At 39.8% G+C, this 9,608-nt stretch overlaps 1 protein-coding gene across 1 annotated transcript in view; it reads right to left on the bottom strand.

Annotated features, from left to right (window-relative positions):
• Positions 1-380: 380 nt before the first annotated feature.
• The window catches only part of CLNS1A (chloride nucleotide-sensitive channel 1A), a 59,791-nt gene continuing 50,563 nt past the window's right edge, over positions 381-9,608 (bottom strand). The window contains exon 7 of the mRNA XM_016191132.2: positions 381-533. The gene's annotated coding sequence lies outside the window, so the exon portion shown is untranslated. The remainder of the gene's footprint in view (positions 534-9,608) is intronic.

Genomic DNA, 9,608 nt, shown 5'->3' with positions numbered 1-9,608 from the left:
TCTTTGACAATAGTGGCATTTCCCACCCCCCCCCCCCTTATAGTAGGAACTTAGAAGATCTCTTCTAGGAGAGTCAGGCTGTAGTGCAGCAGATTAAGCACATGTGGCCCAAAGCGCAAGGACCAGCATAAGGATCCTGGTTCGAGTCCCTGGCTCTGCACCTGCAGGGAAGTCACTTCACAGGCGGTGAAGCAGGTCTGCAGGTGTCTATCTTTCTCTCCCCTCTGTCTTCCTCTCCTCTTTTCATTTCTCTCTGTCCTATTTAACAATGACAACATCAGTTACAACAACAATACTAACTACAATAATAATAAAAAAGTAACAAAAGGAAAAAATAAATAAACAGATATATCAAGATCTACTCTATTGATTTTCAAATATATAGTACAGCACTCTACCAACTTTAATGAAAAGGAGGGACACCACTCTGGGTTGACTTTTTCAAGTACAGAGAAATAGAGAGAAAGACATCACAGCACTGAAGATTCTTTCTGGCATCAAACTTGAGGCTGGCATCAAATCTGGCATCGAACCTGTTGATGAAAAAAGAGGAAATACGAAAGAAGATGATTCAATCTTCTATCTTAAAAAGATGAAAAAACAAAAACAAAAAAAAAACTCATCTTTCCTGATTTCACCATTTTCAGCCCATCTTGGATGGAGCTTGAAGAAATCATGTTAAGTGAAATAAGTCAGAAACAAAAGAATGAATATGGGATGATCTCACTCTCAGGCACAAGTTGAAATACAAGATCAGAAGAGAAAACACAAGTAGAACCTGAACTGGAATTGGTATACTACACCAAAGTAAAAGACTCTGGGGTGGGTAGGGGGGAGAATACAGGTCCTGGAAAAGGATGACAAAGGACCTAGTGGGGGTTGTATTGTTATATGGAAAACTGAGAAATTTTATGCATGTATAAACTATTGTATTTACTGTTGACTGTTTAATCCCCCAATAAAAAATTAATTAAATAAATAAAATATTGTGTGGTCTGGAAGGTGATGCAGTGGGTACAGCAATGGGCTCTCAAACATGAGGTCTTGAGTTCAGTCCCCAGCAGTACATGTACCAGAGTGATGTCTGGTTCTTTCTCCCTCCTCCTATCTTTCTCATCAGCCAATAAATAAAATATTAAAAGAGAGACTGGGCGTTCCCTATCATTGCTGCTCTACAGTGAGGGTTTATGATGATGTTCCTGATGGAAGTGACCAGTGATGGTGGAGAGAGGGATCTAATAGAGGTGTAGGCCCATCGTATCTATGTGAGAATCCAAGGTTTTTGTTTGTTTGTTTGTTTTGTTTTTTGTTTTTTTAAGGAAGAAGTTAACTGGAGAAATGGTTCAACTGGTAAAGCATTGAGCTCTTTCATGTCCTGGTTCAATTTCTTGTACCACAAATACCAGAGTATGCTTGGGTTTCTTCCCCTCTTTCTGTCTTATGTGAAGCTCTCTCTGGTATGTAATCAATAAAATAAATATTTAAAAAGGAAGGGGGCTGGGCAGTGGTATAGATGGTTTAGCGTACATGTTACCACACACAAGGACAAGGTTTAAAAACTCAATCTTATGAGCCTTATGAGCAGTGAAGCAAATACTGCAAGTCTCTCTGTCTTTCTCCCTTTCTTCCCTCAATTTCTCTCTGTCTAATCAAATAAAGAAAAAAAGTGTGATCTGGGTGGTGGCACAGTGGGCAAAACATTGAACTCTCAAGCATGAGGTCCTGAGTTCAATTCTGGCAGCACATATACCAGCATGATGTCTGGTTCTTTCTCTCTCTCTCTCTCTCTCCTCCTATCTTTCTCATAAATAAATAAATAAATAAATAAATAAATAAGGGCAGAGGTACATAGAATAATTGTTATGCTAACAGACTATCATGCCTGAGGGTCCAAAGTCCCAGGTTCAATCCCCTGCACCACCATAAGCCAGAGGTGACCAGTGCTTTGATTTAAAAACATGTTTTTTAATAAATAAAATATTAAAAAAGAAGAAGCGGAGTCAGGCGGTAGCGCAATGGGTTAAGCTCCCATGGCATGAAGCACAAGGACCGGCGCAATGATCTGGGTTTGAACCCCCTGTGCCCCACCTGCAGGGGGATTCGCTTCACAAGCAGTGAAGTAGGTCTTCAGGTGTCTTTCTCTCCCCTTCTCTGTCTTCCCCTCCTCTCTCAATTTCTCTCTGTCCTATCCAACAATAATGCCAGCAATAATAACAATAAAAATAGCAACAGGGTGGGGGTATAGCACCTGCAGGAGGGTCGCTTCACAAACATTGAAGCAGGTCACTCTCCCTCTCTATCTACCCCTCCCTTCTCAATTTCTCCCTTTCCTATTCAATAAAAATGGGGAAAAAATGGCCACCAGGAACAGTGGATTCATAGTGCAGGCACTGAGCTCCAACAATAACCCTCCCTGGAGGCAAAGAAAAAAAAAAAAAGGCCACAGAGAGCACTGGAGTTGTATAGACACTGACCCCAGTGATAACCCTAGTGGCAAAATAAAATAAAACAACAACAATTATAGAAAACATCTTATTAAACAAATTGTTCTGCTTTATATCTTTTTTAAAAATTTTTAAAATTAATTTATTTTCTCTTTTTGTTGCCCTTGTTGTCTTTTTATTGTTGTAGTTATTATTGTTGTTGTTACTGATATCATCGCCACTGGATAGGACAGAGAGAAATGGAGAGAGGAGGGGAAAACAGAGAGAGGGAGAGAAAGCTAGACACCTGCAGATCTACTGTCAGTGAAGTGACTCCCCTGCAGGTGGGGAGCCCAGGGCTTGAACCAGGATCTTTCTGCTGGTCCTTGGGCTTTGTGCCACATGCGCTTAACCTGCTGCGCTACTGCCCGACTCCCTGCTTTATATCTTAATCACCTGACTTCCCTGGACAGATGACCTTACCAATGTGTCCTGGAACCCCACCTCCTCAGAGCCCTACCCCACTAAGGAAAGAGAAAGTCTGGGGATGTGGATCAACCTGTCAACACCCATGTCCAGCAGGGAAACAATTACAGAAGCCAGACCTCCTACCTTCTACACCCCATAAAGATCTTTGGTCCATATTCCCAGAGGGATAAAGAATAGTGAACCGTCCAATAGAGGGGAGGGTATATAGAACTTCGGTCATGGGAATTGTAAGGAATTGTACCCCTTTCATCTCACAGTCTTGTCAATCATCATTAAACCACTAATAAAATAAAATAAATAAATTTTAAAAAATAATAGAAAAGATCAGTAGGGACATGATTTTAACTACAGTTAACAAGAAGGGTGTCAAAGGTTGGGATCAACTCCTTTCTACAGACTACAAGAGCCAGTTCAGTCTAGCCAGACACAACTGAAGGTTCTTATCAGTACAATGGTAAACTGGAGGGTTTTGCCTAAAAGCAATCAAAGCCAAAAGAATGTAGCTTCGGGGCTTCTCCCAAGGAGAAGTGGCCACACCCTCTAGCCCACAAGCCTCAGGCCAGTTTGATTTTATTTTATCTCAGTTTTGTTGGAGAAAGGAGGTACAGAGTCAAAAAAGAAAGTTTAGATCATTTAATTACAGTCTGTATGGCACAGGATGTTAACTAAACTTATTGTGATCATTTTGCTATGAAGACAAATGTCAAATTTTTTTTTCTTTTTTTTGTTGCCTTTTTTTTTAATTTTTTTTTTTTATTTAACAAAGGATTAATTAACAAAACCATAGGGTAGGAGGGGTACAACTCCACACAATTCCCACCGCCCAATCTCCATATCCCACCCCCTCCCCCGATAGCTTTCCCATTCTCTATCCCTCTGGGAGCATGGACCCAGGGTCATTGTGGGTTGCAGAAGGTAAAAGGTCTGGCTTCTGTAATTGCTTCCCCGCTGAACATGGACGTTGACTGGTCGGTCCATACTCCCAGTCTGCCTCTCTCTTTCCCTAGTAGGGTGGGTCTCTGGGGAAGCTGAGCTCCAGGACATATTGGTGGGGTCTTCAATCCAGGGAAGTCTGGCCAGCATCCTGATGACACCTGGAACCTGGTGACTGAAAAGAGAGTTAACATACAAAGCCAAACAAATTGTTGAGCAATCATGGACCCAAAGCTTGGAAAAGTGGAGAGGAAGTATTAGGGAGGTACTCACTGCAAACTCTAGTGTACTTCTGCTTTCTTACTTTGGTGCCATACTCCAAACTCAGTCAATTTCTGCTTTGCATTTCTACTTCTTTTTTTTTTTTTACATGCATAACATTCCCCAGACTCCATTTAACAATACAACCCCCACTATTTCATTCATCATTTTTCATGGACCTGTATTCTCCCCACCCACCCACCCACCCACCCCAGAGTCTTTTACTTTGGTGTAATACTCCAATTCCATTTGAGGTTCGACTTGTGTTTTCTTTTCTAATCTTGTTTTTCAACTTCGGCCTGAGAGTGAGATCATCCCGTATTCATTCTTCTGTTTCTGACTTATTTCACTCAACATGATTTTTTCAAGGTCCATCCAAGATCAGCTGAAAACGGTGAAGTCACCATTTTTTACAGCTGAGTAGTATTCCATTGTGTATATACCACAACTTGCTCAGCCACTCATCTGTTGTTGGACACCTGGGTTGCTTCCAGGTTTTGGCTATTACAAATTGTGCTGCCAAGAACATATGTGTACACAGATCTTTTTGGATGGATGTGTTGGGTTCCTTAGGATATATCCCCAGGAGGGGAATTGCAGGGTCATAGGGTAGGTCCATTTCTAGACTTCTGAGAGTTCTCCAGACTGTTCTCCACAGAGGTTGGACCAATTGACATTCCCACCAGCAGTGCAGGAGGGTTCCTTTGACCCCACACCCTCTCCAGCATTTGCTGCTGTTACCTTTTCTGATGTGTGACATTCTCACAGGAGTGCAGTGATATCTCATTGTTGTCTTGATTTGCATTTCTCTGACAATCAGAGACTTGGAGCATTTTTTCATGTGTTTCTCGGGCCTTTTGGATCTCTTCTGTGGTGAATATTCTGTCCAAGTCCTCCCCCCACTTTTGGATGGGGTTATTTGTTGTCTTGTTGTTGAGTCTGGCAAGCTCTTTATATATGTTGGTTATTAAACTCTTATCTGATGTATGGCATGTAAAGATCTTCTCCCATTCTGTGAGGGGTCTCTTAATTTGGGTAGTGGTTTCTTTTGCTGTGAAGAAGCTTTTTAATTTGATGTAGTCCCATAGGTTTATACTTGCCTTAGTCTTCCTTGTAATTGGATTCGTTTCATTGAAAATGTCTTTAAAATTTATGCGGAAAAAAGTTCTTCCAATATTTTCCTCTAAGTATCTGATAGTTTCTGGTCTAACATCCAAGTCCTTGATCCACTTGGAATTTACTTTTGTATTTGGTGAAATGCAGTGATTCAGTTTCATTCTTCTGCATGTTTCAACCCATTGTTTCCAACACCATTTGTTGAAGAGACTCTGCTTTCCCCATATAATAGTCTGGGCCCCTTTGTCAAAGATTAGATGTCCATACGTGTGGGGCCTCATTTCTGGGCTCTCAATTCTATTCCACTGGTCAGTGTGTCTGTTCATGTTCCAGTACCAAGCAGTTTTGATGACAATGGCCCTATAATACAGTTTGAGATCTGGCAGTGTGATGCCTCCGGTTCTGTTCTTTTTTCTCAAGATTGTTTTGGCAATTCTAGGTCTTTTCTGGTTCCAGATAAACATTTGTAGCATTTTTTCTATTCTCCTAAAAAATGTGCTTGGGATCTTGATGGGGATAGCATTAAATTTGTAGATGGCTCTGGGTAATATATTCATTTTGATGATGTTAATTCTTCCAACCCATGAACATGGAATATCTTTCCACTTCTTTGTGTCTTTTTCAATTTCTTTGAGTAGTGACTCATAATTTTCAGTATACAAGTCTTTCACTTCTTTGGTTAGGTTTATTCCTAGATATTTTATTGTTTTTGTTGCTATAGAAAAAGGAACTGATTTCTGGATTTCAATTTCTTCTAACTTAGTGTTTGCATAGAGGAATGCCACTGACTTTTGAATGTTAATTTTATAGCCTGACACATTACTGTATTGCCTGATGATTTCCAAAAGCTTCTTGCTGGATTCCTTAGGTTTTTCCGTGTATACTATCATGTCATCTGCAAATAAGGAGAGTTTGACTTCTTCTCTTCCAATCTGTATGCCTTGAATTCCTTGCTCCTGCCTGATTGCTATGGCAAGAACTTCCAACACTATGTTGAATAGTAATGGTGATAGTGGGCAGCCCTGTCTAGTACCTGATCTGAGGGGAAATGCTTCCAGTTTTTCACCATTGAGTATGATGTTGGCTGTAGGTTTGCTATATATAGATTCCACTATCTTCAGGAATTTTCCATCTATTCCTATTTTTTGTAGTGTTTTGATCATAAAGGGATGTTGTATTTTGTCAAAGGCTTTCTCTGCATCTATTGATATGACCATGTGGTTTTTGGTCTTGCTTTTGTTGATGTGGTGGATCACATTGATTGATTTACGTATATTAAACCAACCTTGCATGCCTGGGACAAACCCCACTTGGTCATGATGAACAATTTTTTTGATATACTGCTGTATCCGGTTGGCTAGAATTTTGTTCAATATTTTCGCATCTATGTTCATCAGAGATATTGGTCTGTAGTTTTCTTTTTTGGTTGTGTCCCTGTCTGCTTTTGGTATCAGGGTGATGTTGGCTTCATTGAAGCTGGCAGGGAGTATTCCAGTGTCTTCAATCTTCTGGAAGACTTTTAAAAGTAGAGGTATTAGTTCTTCTTTGAAAGTTTTGTAGAATTCATTTGTAAAACCATCTGGTCCAGGACTTTTATTTTTGGGAAGATTTTTGATAACTGTTTCAATTTCATTAGCTGTGATGGGCCTGTTCATGTTATCCACTTCCTCTTTACTTAGTTTTGGAAGTTGGTAGGTATCTAGGAAATCATTCATTTCTTCCAGGTTCTCTAGCTTGGTGGCATATAGTTGTTCATAGAAGCCTCGCATGATATGTTGAATTTCTGCAGTGTCTGTTGTGATATCTCCTCTTTCATTTACTATCCGATTTATTTGGGTCTTCTCCCTTTTTTGTTTTGTGAGTCTGGCTAAAGGTTTGTCTATTTTGTTTACTCTTTCGAAGAACCAACATTTACTTTCATTGATCTTTTGTATGGTTTTCCTATTCTCAATGTTATTTATTTCTGCCCTAACTTTAGTGATTTCTGTCCTTCTGGTTGCTTTAGGGTTCCTTTGTTGTTCTTCTTCTAGGTCTTTAAGATGTGCAATCAGGCTGTTTATTTGTGCCTTTTCTTGTTTCCTAATGTGTGCTTGTATAGCTATGAACTTCCCTCTTAGGACTGCTTTAGCTGTGTCCCAAATATTTTGATAGCTTGTGTCTTCATTTTCATTGAACTCTCGAAACATTTTGATTTCTTCCTTGATTTCCTCTTTGACCCAGAAGTTGTTAAGAAGTGTACTGTTGAGCTTCCACATTTTGGCACTGTTACTAATCTTTTGTTGATTGTTAAGTGTTAGTTTAATTCCACTGTGGTCTGAGAAGATGCTTGGGATGATTTCAGTGCTCTTGAATAGACTGATGCTGTCTTTGTGGCCTAACATATGGTCTATCCTTGAGAATGATCCATGTGGATTTGAGTAAAATGTGTATTCCAGTTTCTTGGGATGAATGACTCTGAAAATGTCCAATAGTTCTAGTTTATCTATTTCTTCATTTAGCTCCCTTATGTCTTTACTGATTTTCTGCCTGGATGATCTGTCAAGTTGAGATAGTGGGGTGTTGAAGTCCCCTACTATGATTGTGTTACTGTTAATATATTGCTGTAGCTCTTTCAGTAGAAGTTTGATGTATTTAGATGGCTTCTCATTGGGTGCATAGATATTAATAATTGTTAAGTCCTCTTGATTGACTGATCCTCTGAGCATTAAGTAGTGTCCATTCCTATCTTTTTTAATCTTATCTATTTTAAAGTCTATCATGTCAGATATGAGAATAGCTGTTCCTGCCCTTTTTTGTGGGCCATTGGCTTGAATGATAGTTTTCCATCCTTTCACTTTAAGTCTGTGTTTGTCTTGTTGCGTTAGGTGAGTTTCCTGTAGACAACATATTGTTGGGTTGTGTTTTCTGATCCATCTTCCTACTCTGTGTCTTTTAATAGGTGAATTCAGGCCATTGACATTTATTGATATCAAAGATTGAAGATATTTTAACGCCATTCTTGTAGAGTTTTAGAGTGTTTTTGATATATGTCCTATTTGTGGTGGTCTGGTTGTTTATAGGAGACCTTTCAGAACTTCTTTCAGGGCAGGCTTGGTGATGGTTGCTTCCTTCAACTGTTCTTTGTCTGAGAAGGTTTTGATGCCTCCATCTAGTCTGAATGACAGTCTAGCAGGATATAGTATTCTTGGCTGAAAGCCTTTCTCATTGAGCACTCGATAGATATCTTGCCATTCTCTTCTGGCCTGTAGTGTTTGTATGGAGAAGTCTGCTGCTAATCTTATGGGTTTTCCTTTGTAGGTGACTCTTCGTTTTTCTCTTGCAGCCTTGAGGATCCTTTCTTTATCCTTATTCCTTTCCAATCTAAGTATGACATGTCTTGGTGTCTTTAGGTCTGGGTTAATTCTGTTTGGGACCCTCTGGGCTTCTTGAATCTTTATGTCTTTGGTGTTGTCTAGACTAGAGAAATTTTCAGCTATTATGGCCTGGAGAACACTTTCTTCCTCCCCTTCTCTTTCTTCCTCTGGTAAGCCAATAATGCGTATATTGTTTCTTTTGTAGTCATCCCATAGGACTCTGTTGTTGTTTTCAGCATCTCTTAATCTCTTTTTGAGATCTCTTACTTCTTTTTTAGTTGTCTCTAATTCATCCTCAATCTTGCTAATTCTGTCTTCAGCCTCATTGATTCTATTCTCTCTGCCCTCTACTGCTTTCTGGAGTTCATCTATTTTGTTGCCCTGCTCTGATACTGTTTTAGCTTGTTCAGCTAGTTGCCTTCTTAGCTCAGCGATTTCAGCTTTCAGCTCTCTAATAACCATGAGATAATTAGAATTTTCTTCCATATTCTCATTTGTTGTTCCTGCATTTCTGATTACAATTTTTTCAAATTCTCTACTCACTCCTGTTATTATTTCCTTAGCTAATGTTTGGATGTTGAACTTGTTGTTTTGTGCTTCACCCTCTGGAGGACTTTTAGCTGGACTCTTGTCCTGGTTCGAGTCTCCAATATTTTTTCTTGTTGTTTTAACCATTTTATATAAGTTAACAGTTTTTTCAATCCCTGAGTTGGAGTTCAGTGGTGTAAAAGCCTTTTTTTTTTTCCCTGTAGGCTATGGGAGCCTGAGGGCTTTTAAACTATCAAGAGGCTTCTTAGCTTAATCACTGACTCCTGACCAAGAGATAAAGCAGGGTGTGGCAGAGATAATCCAGTGGTTATGCAAAGAGACTTTCACAGCCTCTCAGCTATGCCACCAAGGTATAGGTCTTCTCCTGAGTTTCCCGGTTAGATATCTGTACCCTGGTGTCCCTCCCTGTTGCTGCTCCAGATTCTGAGGGTAGTAGCAATGGAGACTCAGAGTTGTACTTGGTGAGTCTCTGGGGAGTCCTTTC

This window comes from Erinaceus europaeus, chromosome 17, assembly GCF_950295315.1.
Source record: "Erinaceus europaeus chromosome 17, mEriEur2.1, whole genome shotgun sequence".
NCBI classification, from domain to species: Eukaryota; Metazoa; Chordata; class Mammalia; order Eulipotyphla; family Erinaceidae; genus Erinaceus; species Erinaceus europaeus.
This window is presented reverse-complemented; position numbering and strand designations above follow the sequence as displayed.